The 10628-nt window shown below is 37.6% G+C and overlaps 1 long non-coding RNA gene across 2 annotated transcripts in view; it reads left to right on the forward strand.

Moving 5' to 3' along the window:
• The first annotated feature begins 1221 nt into the window (after positions 1–1221).
• Positions 1222–10628, forward strand: part of LOC310894344 — a 38942-nt gene continuing 29535 nt past the window's right edge. The window contains exons 1-3 of one of the 2 annotated variants that reach the window (XR_014579826.1): positions 1222–3028; positions 5733–5812; positions 10312–10624. This is a non-coding gene — a long non-coding RNA (uncharacterized lncRNA). Of the gene's footprint in view, positions 3029–5317; positions 5351–5732; positions 5813–10311; positions 10625–10628 lie in introns of those variants that run through there. The other variant, XR_014579827.1, reaches the window with a different exon arrangement.

Raw genomic sequence — 10628 nt, forward strand, 5'->3', positions numbered from 1 at the left:
TTGGTACTTTCAACCAATTACTGCTGAGATAAAAAATTGGAGATTTTTTTTTCCAGTTTTATTAAATCAACCCAAGCTATATAGAGAAAAGAATCTTCTTTCTACAAGCAGCATTATGCTGCACATTGTAAACTGTCAGAAACACTTAACATCATGCTGAAAATGTTTTATGTCTGCTCTGTCCCTCCCTTGATATTTGTTATTGTTAAAAAGAAAGGACAAGTAAGGCAATTGAAGGTTACCCTTACACCACACACACGTGTGCACGTGCACACACAAAACAGAAAAGAAAAAAGAATCTTTTCAATTATAAATAGTGAATTCTATGAAACAGCTGCAACACTTTTCTGAATTCTTTGTTTCTCACTGCTTTCCCTTCATGCCTTGAGCAACCAAAAGGATTAATTCTGGGTAGTTATTTAAATATAGTTACTTGCTAAAAATCCTCTGCCAAGATCAGAGAAAAGGGATTAGGATTAAACTGTTCTAATCAAAAGTGTTTTTTTTTTCTTTTTTTTTCTTTTTTTTTTTCTTTTTTCCCTCCTTATAGCAACTTCTTTTGCTTCAAGAAACAAGTATTAACACTGTAAGGACAGCAATCTTGTGTAGTGCATATATCTCAGTGCCAGTAGATATCATCCTTACCAAATAGAGAGAAAGGGATTTTCTGTCACCTTTGTCTATCGATGCCCTATGGATGACTAAGGATATTATTAAAAGACCATGTATTAAAATACCATCACCACCATGTGTGTTTCTTTCTGCTTTCAGTTTGTAGAATGGCTTTGGCTTGTATAACTTCTCATCATCACACACACAAAGTTTTTGAATGTTGTAACTTTAATTAAAACTCATCCTTGGTGTGACTGTAATTGTAATAACATCTGTAATGCTTTCCTATCATCTTGACTTCTTTTCTGTAGCAGATGAGGTGCAATAAAATAATATATACAAAATATGTCAACATGCAAATGGCTTCTTAAAATCATGCTCTCTTTGGGTCTCATTTACATTACATTTACACTGTATTTTTCCTACTTCCTTCCTTCCTTCCTTCCTTCCTTCCTTCCTTCCTTCCTTCCTTCCTTCCTATTTCTTTCTCTCTCTCTCTCTTTCTTTCTCTTTCTCTCTTTTTTTTTCTTTCTTTTTTTTTTTTTTTTGTAAATGATTGCTAGTGGATCTTTGCTGACCTAATGATTGTATTTAAATTACAGCTAGACATTTAGTTAATGCGTGCATGGATGTGCAAGTGCATTTTTTCATGAGGCATAATGGATATTTTAATGACATATAACGTGGATATATTGTTATAAGCTAAACTTTAGAAGGACACACAATAAGTTGTAGGGATCATGGAAGGTTGATAGGTTTTTATCAGACAAACTACTTGAACTGGTACAGAGTATCACATATCTCCCATTCCCCTGCACCACAGAAATCAGGAACAAAACAGTATTTCTGGAACAAATGGAGAATTTATTGCATGACTACCAAATGACTACCTCTGTCTAGTGCTTTCTGAAAGAGGGGTTACTGCCTTTATTGGTACTCTCTGGTCATCTGTGTCCACAGAGTTAGAAGGGTTAAGGAGGGGTTAGAGGGGTCTGGCAACACTTCTACACTTGGAGAGAAGAGAAAGGGAGCTCTGTTGCAGATTACTTTTAATTATTCTACTGCCCATTTTAAATCACTAGCATGAGCAGTTCAGTGGAAGAAAGGACACTGTAATGATTTGGGGAAGCTGAGGAGTTGTCAGCTGAATCCATGGGGTGTGGCAGATCCTGACTGCTCTGGTACTAGGATGTAGTCACTGCTGACGTGGTTTAGGAGAGAAGTGCTTTGGTGCAAGAGACTGACTGAGAGGGAAGAAGTGATGGAAGCTAGCTGTAAGCATTTGTGTCAAGCATTATCTATAGGAATGAGAGAAACAAAATCAAAAATACACCTGTTTTGTTTTTTCCTAATTTAATAATCAGTGTGACTAAGTCTACTAAGTGATTTAATTTAATCATTTGTGTGAGTAAGTAAGTCTGCCATTAAATGTATCCTTCCCTTCAGAAATTGATTGTAATTGAAGGTAAGTAAGAAATGCTTTCCATCAGATTACTAAACCATCTTCTAGTAGTAGATAAAGGCTGGCTCAGCTGATGAAGGAACATTGATTGTAGGGATCATTGTTGATGAGGAAACAAATTGTGAATGAAGTTTGGAAAGTATTTCCACAGTCCCATTCAGCAATAAACCCTCAGTAGATTGGAAACAATTTAGATGTTAATCTCCTGGGGACAGAAACTCTCTTTCCTTAAACTCTCTCTCCTTAAAATTCAGAGCACATATAAACCAGAATTATGACTGGGATAATTAGCAACAGTAAGAATGTCAATAATAATGTTGTTTAGCTGTCCATTTCATCCTGTGACAGTTAACTAAAGTTCAGGGCCTCTTGATAGTTTCAGTTAGGTGGAGAGACTGGTAGTGGAGATTTTTAGCCAGTCTTGTTTACCTACAGAAAAATGCACAAGTTTTATTTCCATGAAATGGGAAGATTAAAAAAGGAAGCTATTTTCTTTTTGTGCTAAAGTTTTGTTCTGGTAATTTTTTGTTCTTTTCTTGTGCTCATTTTTTCTCTTATTTCTCTCTAGGCTTTTTACTGTTTCTCTCACAGAGATTTGTGCAAGCACTAACGTGTTGCTTGGGTGTTGGCCTGGATCCATAGGAAGTCCCATTACTGCCTTAGTTGTCAGGAGAGGCTCTAGTTAATGTTGTTGTAAAGATCCCCTTTCTCATAACTGGTGACCTGACCTCATATTTTTCATTTCTCAGCTTAACAGGAAAGAGCCTTCAGCTTCTGGTTTTCAGATAGATGCTGCTGGGTTCTGTTCTCTTAGAGTCTGAAGAGGTTGTTTTACTTGCATCAGCTCTGCGGAGTTCATATACTTTTTGGCTTGAATGATTTCATGGACTTCTTCTTGCCCTGCCACCACCTAGGATTAGCAGTCAAGCAAAGATATTATGAACAGCACTGAAGGTACAAACCTGAAAAGGCAGTTTTAGAAGCAGAACAAATTAAAAACACTTAGAATCTGGATATTGCTCCAGTCGCTTAATCTCTTACCTAAAATCCCAGACTTACTTCAGCCCTTTAAATGGGTGTTTGTAACAAAACACCTTCTTACCATTGCCCTCAGTTCCGAATAATCTTTCCAAGCATTTCTTAGATACAAAGCTTTGGAGATACATTTTGGGATACAAAGACATTTTTAAAAATTGTTCTTTGGGAAGCTATGTTCTTTATTTTATTTTATTTTATTTTATTTTATTTTATTTTATTTTTATTTTATGGACTTCCTATCAGTCCTATTGGGCTAACTGCTCACAAACAATATAAGAGACTTCTGTTTATGCTTCTTCGATGTAGTTAGCATGTATAAGTGATGATTTCATGTTTTTATATATTCTCTCACCACCTAGAGACCAACAATGGCATATGACATGTTAACATAATTGAGAGGGTTGGTTAGTGGTGTATTGTCTGGTCATGGCATGAAGAGAAAATCTGTTTTTCCCAGCTTTTACAGTGAGTTCATGGCAAATAAATGAGTATTATGCTTGCTATTTTATGTGTCAGGTCAGACAATGACTTTTCTTGGTGTTCTAAAATGAGGGATGATGCTCTAATTTACCACTGCCACCAATATTATTCTTCCTCCTTCTGTGTATGTAGTAAAGTTCATAACAAAATTAAGTAGTTATGGTGTCAAAAGTTATTACACTCCTGCATTTGTAGACAGAGAGGTGAAGGAAACTTTACACAGATCAACTCTTGCTGAGCCTTGACTTCCTGCATTGCTCTATGCTTTTCGTCTTCTGTTAAAAGGCAAAGAAAAGGACTCCAGCATTTCTTTAAAGAGATAAGGATCATCTTTCTCCCACACACTGCCTCCCACAGACTCCCATTTTTGGAATATTTGGGATGGTGCTCTACATGTATCAACATTCTCCTTGAGAAATACCTGGGATAGAGTGTGACTGTCTAGGACTTTCTTTGACAGAATAACAGATCCCATAATTCATAGAAGATGGTCTCTCAGGCTGATCTTTAATGGAAAAAGAGAGACCTACAAAAGACTTTTCCTTTGGTCCAGTTGTTGGACCACGGCATTCATTATTAGAAGGAAGGTACATAAACATCTTTTGTCTTCAGCTTATGCATACATTTCACTGACTTGTTTATAAACTAATGTCTATTTTAATGTTGGGTGTATTCTAGATATTGGCAAATGCTTTGTTTCATTTTTATATATACAGATGTTTGAGTCTTAGTGAATTTTTGCTTGGAGCCAGGTGGAACCCAGCCAAAATATCAATAGTCCTGTGGAGCCTTGGCACCTGACTGCTCTCATATTGTCAAAAACATCAGTAGCTCAGGGCCCTTTGAGAGTGTACGCTGCTGGTTTTCTGACTTTGTCTCAGTCTGTTTTTTCTTGTGGTCTCTCCCTAAAGAAAATATCACTTTTTCTTCCATGGAAATGGAAAAATGCAGATTCTTGCTATCAATTCTGTGATTTTTCTGGTATTCAGTTGTGGGATGGGATGGTGGACTTGCATAGATTAGGCATGATGGTAACCTTTCCTATGGTGCAGCATTCCCCAGTTACTGAATAGGTCCAGTGTTGGTGCTAATAACTCTTGAGAATGTTTACATCAGTGACCTCTGAAAATGTTCTGTTTGGTGCAGGTCAGAATAACAAGTTATCTTTTTCATGACTCAGAAAGTATTTAGGATTTTGAAACAGTCCAAGTGCATAATAACAGTTCCCAGTCTAGCTGATGCCTTCATATTTGCTTTTGTTCCAGAGAAGCACTAGAAGTGATGAGTTCTCAAGAGTGTACCCTGTGGGTTCCCTGAAACTGAACAGATGTTTTTCAGCTTTGTTGATAGTAGTTTTTTTTTGGTAAATTTGTTAGCATTTTACATGCTTGACTTTGGACTTGTATCCGGATGTCCTGGTTTCAGTTAGGACAGAGTTAATTTTCCTCCTAGTAGCTGGTAGGGTGGTGTGTTTTGGATTAGGATGAGAAGAGCGCTGATAACATGCTGATGTTTTAATTGTTGCAGAGCAGTGCTTACACCAAGCCAAGGACTTTTCGGCTTCTCGCTCTGTCCTGCCAGCGAGCAGGCTGGGGGTGCAGCAGGAGCTGGGAGGGGACAGACCCAGGACAGCTGACCCAAACTGGCCAAAGGGGTATTCCATACCATCTGACATCATGCTAAACAATATATAGGGGTGGCTAGCTGGGGTGGGGGGACTGGCTGCTCAGGGATAGGCTGGGCATCGGTCAGTGGGTGGTGAGCGATTGCATTGTGCATCACTTGTTTCTTACACATTTTATTTTTATTTATTTTTATTTTTATTTTTATTTTTATTTTTATTTTTATTTTTATTTTTATTTTTATTTTTATTTTTATTTTTTATTTTTATTTTTTATTTTTTATTTTTTTTTCCTGTCTTAGTAAACTGTCTTTATCTCAACTCACAGGCTTCACTTTCCCATTTCTCTCCCCCATCCCAGAGAGGGAGGGGGGAGGGTGAGCAAACAGCTGTGTGGTGTTTAGCTGCCGACAGGGTTAAACCACAACACTGGGTGACCATGGCAAACAACAGGCAATGTAGTCTTTGTTTTTTACTACTTATTTTCTTCATTATTTAAAGTTGTATTTTTCTGTTCAGGTTTTTATGTGTTGATGGCTACAGACCCATGATCTCCTGTCATGAAATGAGTGGCTTGCAGGTGGATTGCATGTGAGAAGGTAACAAGCAAATGTGGTGTGAGAACTTAATGTTGGGTCTCAGAACTTTGGAAACAGGCACTCTATATTGCTAAAATTTTAAACTGCTTAGCATAGGATGCCAGTTGAATGCAAAAGCAAACTTAATATCTTGTACATCCATTTCCTTATTTGTCTGCAGAATGATGTTAAATATTCTTTAGATACATATGCCACTGCAGGGCAGGCCCAAAGGGACTGATCATTGTTGAGAGGAGTGAATCATGAGATACTCAATTTTCTGGAGAAAGTGGTAGTGCTCTGGCAATGGGGAATCCTCTGAACCCGAGAAATCTTGTTCTGAATTGACAGAATCAATGTACATGATATGGGTTTGAATGCTTTCTTATTAGGCAGTCAGCCTGTTGCCAGAGTACCACGGGATCATCTTAGCTAGCTACTGGCATTACCCTTGACAGGAGTCCGTGAGGCCATAAATAGCTTACCCAAGTTATATGTGTGGGAAATGTTATCTGATGGAGTTGTTCTTTTAATACTTTATGTAGACTCTGAGTACTCTTTATCAGAGCACAGGAATTTGGACAGAGCAGAAGCAGTATGGGAAACCATCCCCCTTGCTGACAGAAGTTTTAGTCCCTTTGCCAAATGCTGCTCTCAGTAATACTGTAAAAACAAACAAACAAACAGAAGCACCTTCAATGAGAACAGAGTGGACCTCTCCTGGATGGTTTAGAAATACCATAATGCATTAAATTAGTAAAGGAGGTCTGACCTGCAGAGCAATCTAAAAGCAATTCTACCTATTTGTCTCATCATGCTGAATGTACAGTGCAGCTCATCTGCACATATGTATTAGATCCAGTACTAACTGGTATTGTTGGATTTACTGTGCCTGCACAGATTATCTATTCTACTGTACAGGTACATATATTTAGCTCATTCCACTCCCCAGTTTGTGCCTGGTCAGATTAGGTGCCTAGGACCCAGGCTGCCTCATGTACCAAAACCAATGCATAGAATGTGCCAGGTTCTATGGACTGACAGGTGGACAGAGGTGGACAGAGCACGCATACTAGATGAGTTGTTCTGGTGGTTTGTGCTAGATGTCACGCAGTATCTTTCCTGATAGCCCTTTGAAGCCTCATCTCTTATCATTGAGAAAGATGACTTGGTAGACAAGCAGATGGGTACATGAACATGGTACGGAAAATACACAGTTAATCTACAACCATATTAAATGTGCAAACTTAAAAAAAAATAAAATTCTTACTCACAAAGAAACAGGATGCTGTAATACATTTTAAATTTATGAGATTTACAACACAATGATAATGTTACACTAATAGAAAAAAAAGGACAAACAGGTTGGATAATATTTTGTGTACTACTAAAACAAGTTAAAATTACTTTGGAAACACTATTGGACACATTCTCAGTTGGGTTATATTGTTTAGTTTTACTGATCTGAGTGGAATTATTGCCCTATAAACTGAGTGAATAATTCACTAAGATATAATCTGTGTGCTACCGTCAACACAACAAAATTATCAGTTATGCCCAAACATTCATATGCCTATATAGAAGTAGGAATGTAAGACTGAGTAAGAACCTTGCCTTTGAAATCATTAAAGCTACAACTATTCAAGATAGAATTTAGTCCATATATTCATTCCACATTTAAAACTAGATCTCATGCAAATTTGGTTATCTTCTTATTTACAGAGATTTTGTAGATAGATTCCTGAAATGCTAGCGTGCTATCATTATCAACTCACACATAAAAAAGATGATGACTGCTATGATCATAGATTTATCATTTTCAGGTACTGATTATGCCTTGTGGTAGTCTTTAGTCGTTTGAAGAAACAGTCTGATTGCCTCTAATTTCCTTGTCTAAATGCACTTTTCTTTTCTTTTTTTTTTTCAAACTTCTCTTGAAATAGCCATAGGGATTTTTTTCCTCTGCTTTTTGACTTCTTCCTGATATTTTGTGTTTGCAAGGCTGTTGCTCTTCTCACATGACCAAGCCATTCCTGTAGCTGTCTTTTTTTGCAAGTGCTTGCACAGACTCATGGGACCCAATTTCAGAAATACCCACTCTAATAGAGTTACTACTCCTATGCACGGTGTATGTAATTCATATATTTATCTAGAGACATCTGAATGCAAAGTCTGAAATTTGTCATTCTATTTATACCACTGGAGTTCATATTTCATACATGTACAGGCCAAATCCGTAAACAGTTATTCTGAGTTTTATCTTTGATGCACTTGAGATATTCTAGTCTCGTCTGGTTCCATTGAATTTTGCAAGTGCTGCTATCATAAAAGCAATTTGACTTTTGATTTCTGCTTCAGAATTTCTCTCCTTTGTGATGATAATTCAGAGATACCTGAATGAATCCACTCATTCAAGTTTCTCAACTTTGATGTAAATTTCTTGTTGTGTATGAGAATTTTCTATTGTCCTGGTGCTGGCCTTTTCCTCCTGTTTGATCAGCAGTCCACAGGTAGTAGCTTTTTTGTTAGATCTGCTAGTTAGGGTCCTTTTTCTTCCAGTCAAATTGACATAATCTACAAAGTAAAGATTATAGATCTTTTGCCACTAGCTGATAACTTTGTCCTACCAGAATGTTCAAGCACTTTGGACTTAGTATGTTCAAGGAAAATATGAATAGAGGTACTACCAGGACAGATTTCTGTCTTTTAGTCAGTTCTTGTACAGAATCATTTACTTAATGTGTACTCTGTGAAGATTATACTTTTCAAATTGTTTCTAAAGCTTTTATTTCAAGTTCTTATGCAACCTGAACTCACAGTTATTAGGAGGAAAACCTTGTGCATTTGCCTGTGTGGTTGAAGGAACTGTCTTTCTACCTTTTCTATTGATGGAGTTAATGTAATATTTCCTATTTTTACCTTTGAGATTTGTTTTACTTTTGAGGCCTTAAGTATTTCATAGAACTGTGCTTACTGCAAGGAACTTAGTGACGCAGGATATGGGTGTCAACACACCCTTCTGATCTGAATTGCTACTTTGTGGAATCTATGTTCTTAACTAATATAAGGAGCAGGTTCTGGGCTCCATCTGGATTGTCTGCTTTGGGAGAAAGACAACACTCGAATGAGCAGGTTATGCAAACACTTGCAGCCTATTCTGTGCCAAGGAATATGTTGGTAATAAACCTACCTCTCTTGCCAGTTTCCATAGGAGTCGCACACAATTGTCACCTCAAAACGTTCCATAGTTCTGTGGTTAAGATAAACTTGTGATGGTAGGAAAGGGATGTGATTTCTTGTCACCTGAAACAAAAAATGAGTTAATTCTGGATCTCCAAAGTTGTAGAAGACTGTTCTAACTTGAGGCTATTTATTGAGTAATAAAGGAGGAAAGAAAAGAGGTCAATGATGCTACATTTTCTTCCTTCTTGAAAGAACTGACCCAATTTCATCTCTTAATCTCAGGAGATGGTTCACAGCTGTGGTTCTTGGAATGCGATGGACATCTAGCTTTATCTATATGCTGAGTGTATAAAAAGTTTGTAAACATGTTACACAGTGGATTTCAGGCAGAGCTGGTATGCCGAGTGGTTCAGAGATACTTGGGTTCTCACAATGAGATATTTGCTTTAATACAGGACTGCACCCAAACTAATAAGCCTTGACCGTCAGCCAGCCATCTGCCTAGTGAGGTGTACAAACATTTCCACTGCATACTAAGGTTGCCTAGAATATGTGCCTTAGCCCAGCTACCTTCACACTGTTATAATTCGAAGCCAGGAACAGAGTGCCCTGTTGCCCAGATCCTGGCGTTTGCCAGGTCCTTTAAGGCCTGTACAGCAAAGCAAGTTCTGTCTTAGCTTTGGAAAAAATGTAAATATACTCAAATTGATTCACCTAATACTAGTCCCAAACCCCACACACTCAGTTTGATAAAGGCTTATTTCAAATTTCCTCAGATTTTGTGCAGTGGATACCCACATAAAACATGGGACAACAGGCTTTCACAGTATCACTCACGTTTAGCTTCTATTTCACAAGTCACCTGATCATGCAGTGAAAAATCCACAGCTTTTAAGATGATTACTTATTAGTGAATAGCTGAAAATTCATGTAACTATGTCTTGGAAAGAGGAAAAAAAATAAAGAGGAAATGAGAATTAACAATTTATTTGGCCATCAACACTGAGCAGGAAGTTGTTAGTAAGCATTAAAAAATCAGTGTACAGAAATTCAGTGCAGTTCCCCAAATCCTACTGCAAATTCGTACCCCAGTTCTTTTTCTCTAAAATAATTTGCTCATTGCCTATCAGCAATACTGCTTGTTTAATAATCAGTTACTTCCCAAGTTTAATCAGTGATCTGTTAGTTGAAGTACCTGGAGGAGATGGTGGGAAAAACAAAAAGGATGGGATTCATAAAGGGTAGTGTTTGTGCCCTGGGCTCCATTCACAGCTAGTGGAGATCTAGTCAATATAGTGAATAGAGTCTAAAGTGCAATTCTTCTCATCTGGAAGCAGCTGCCTAAAAGAAGTGAAATGAATCAAACCTTGAAAGTGCCCATTACTCTCCATGGACTTGAAAGGGAGCCGACGGGGGACTAACTTCCTTGTAAGCAGCCAGACATCAAACATTTGACTTGAACCCTATCCAATGCAACTAGCAGTACTTAAGAGGTGTGTAAAAGTACCTGTGAATTTGTTGCATTCATGGCTATTCAGTTTGAAGGCTGGAAACACACATTTGGACAGAAAATGCTTATTCCAGCAGACTTGGTGTTGCATATGCAATGTAAACCTCTCAGGTTCAGACCCACAATTACATTCCTTTCTGTTCT

The sequence above is a fragment of the Anser anser genome, assembly GCF_964211835.1.
Source record: "Anser anser genome assembly, chromosome: 2".
NCBI lineage: Eukaryota > Metazoa > Chordata > Aves > Anseriformes > Anatidae > Anser > Anser anser.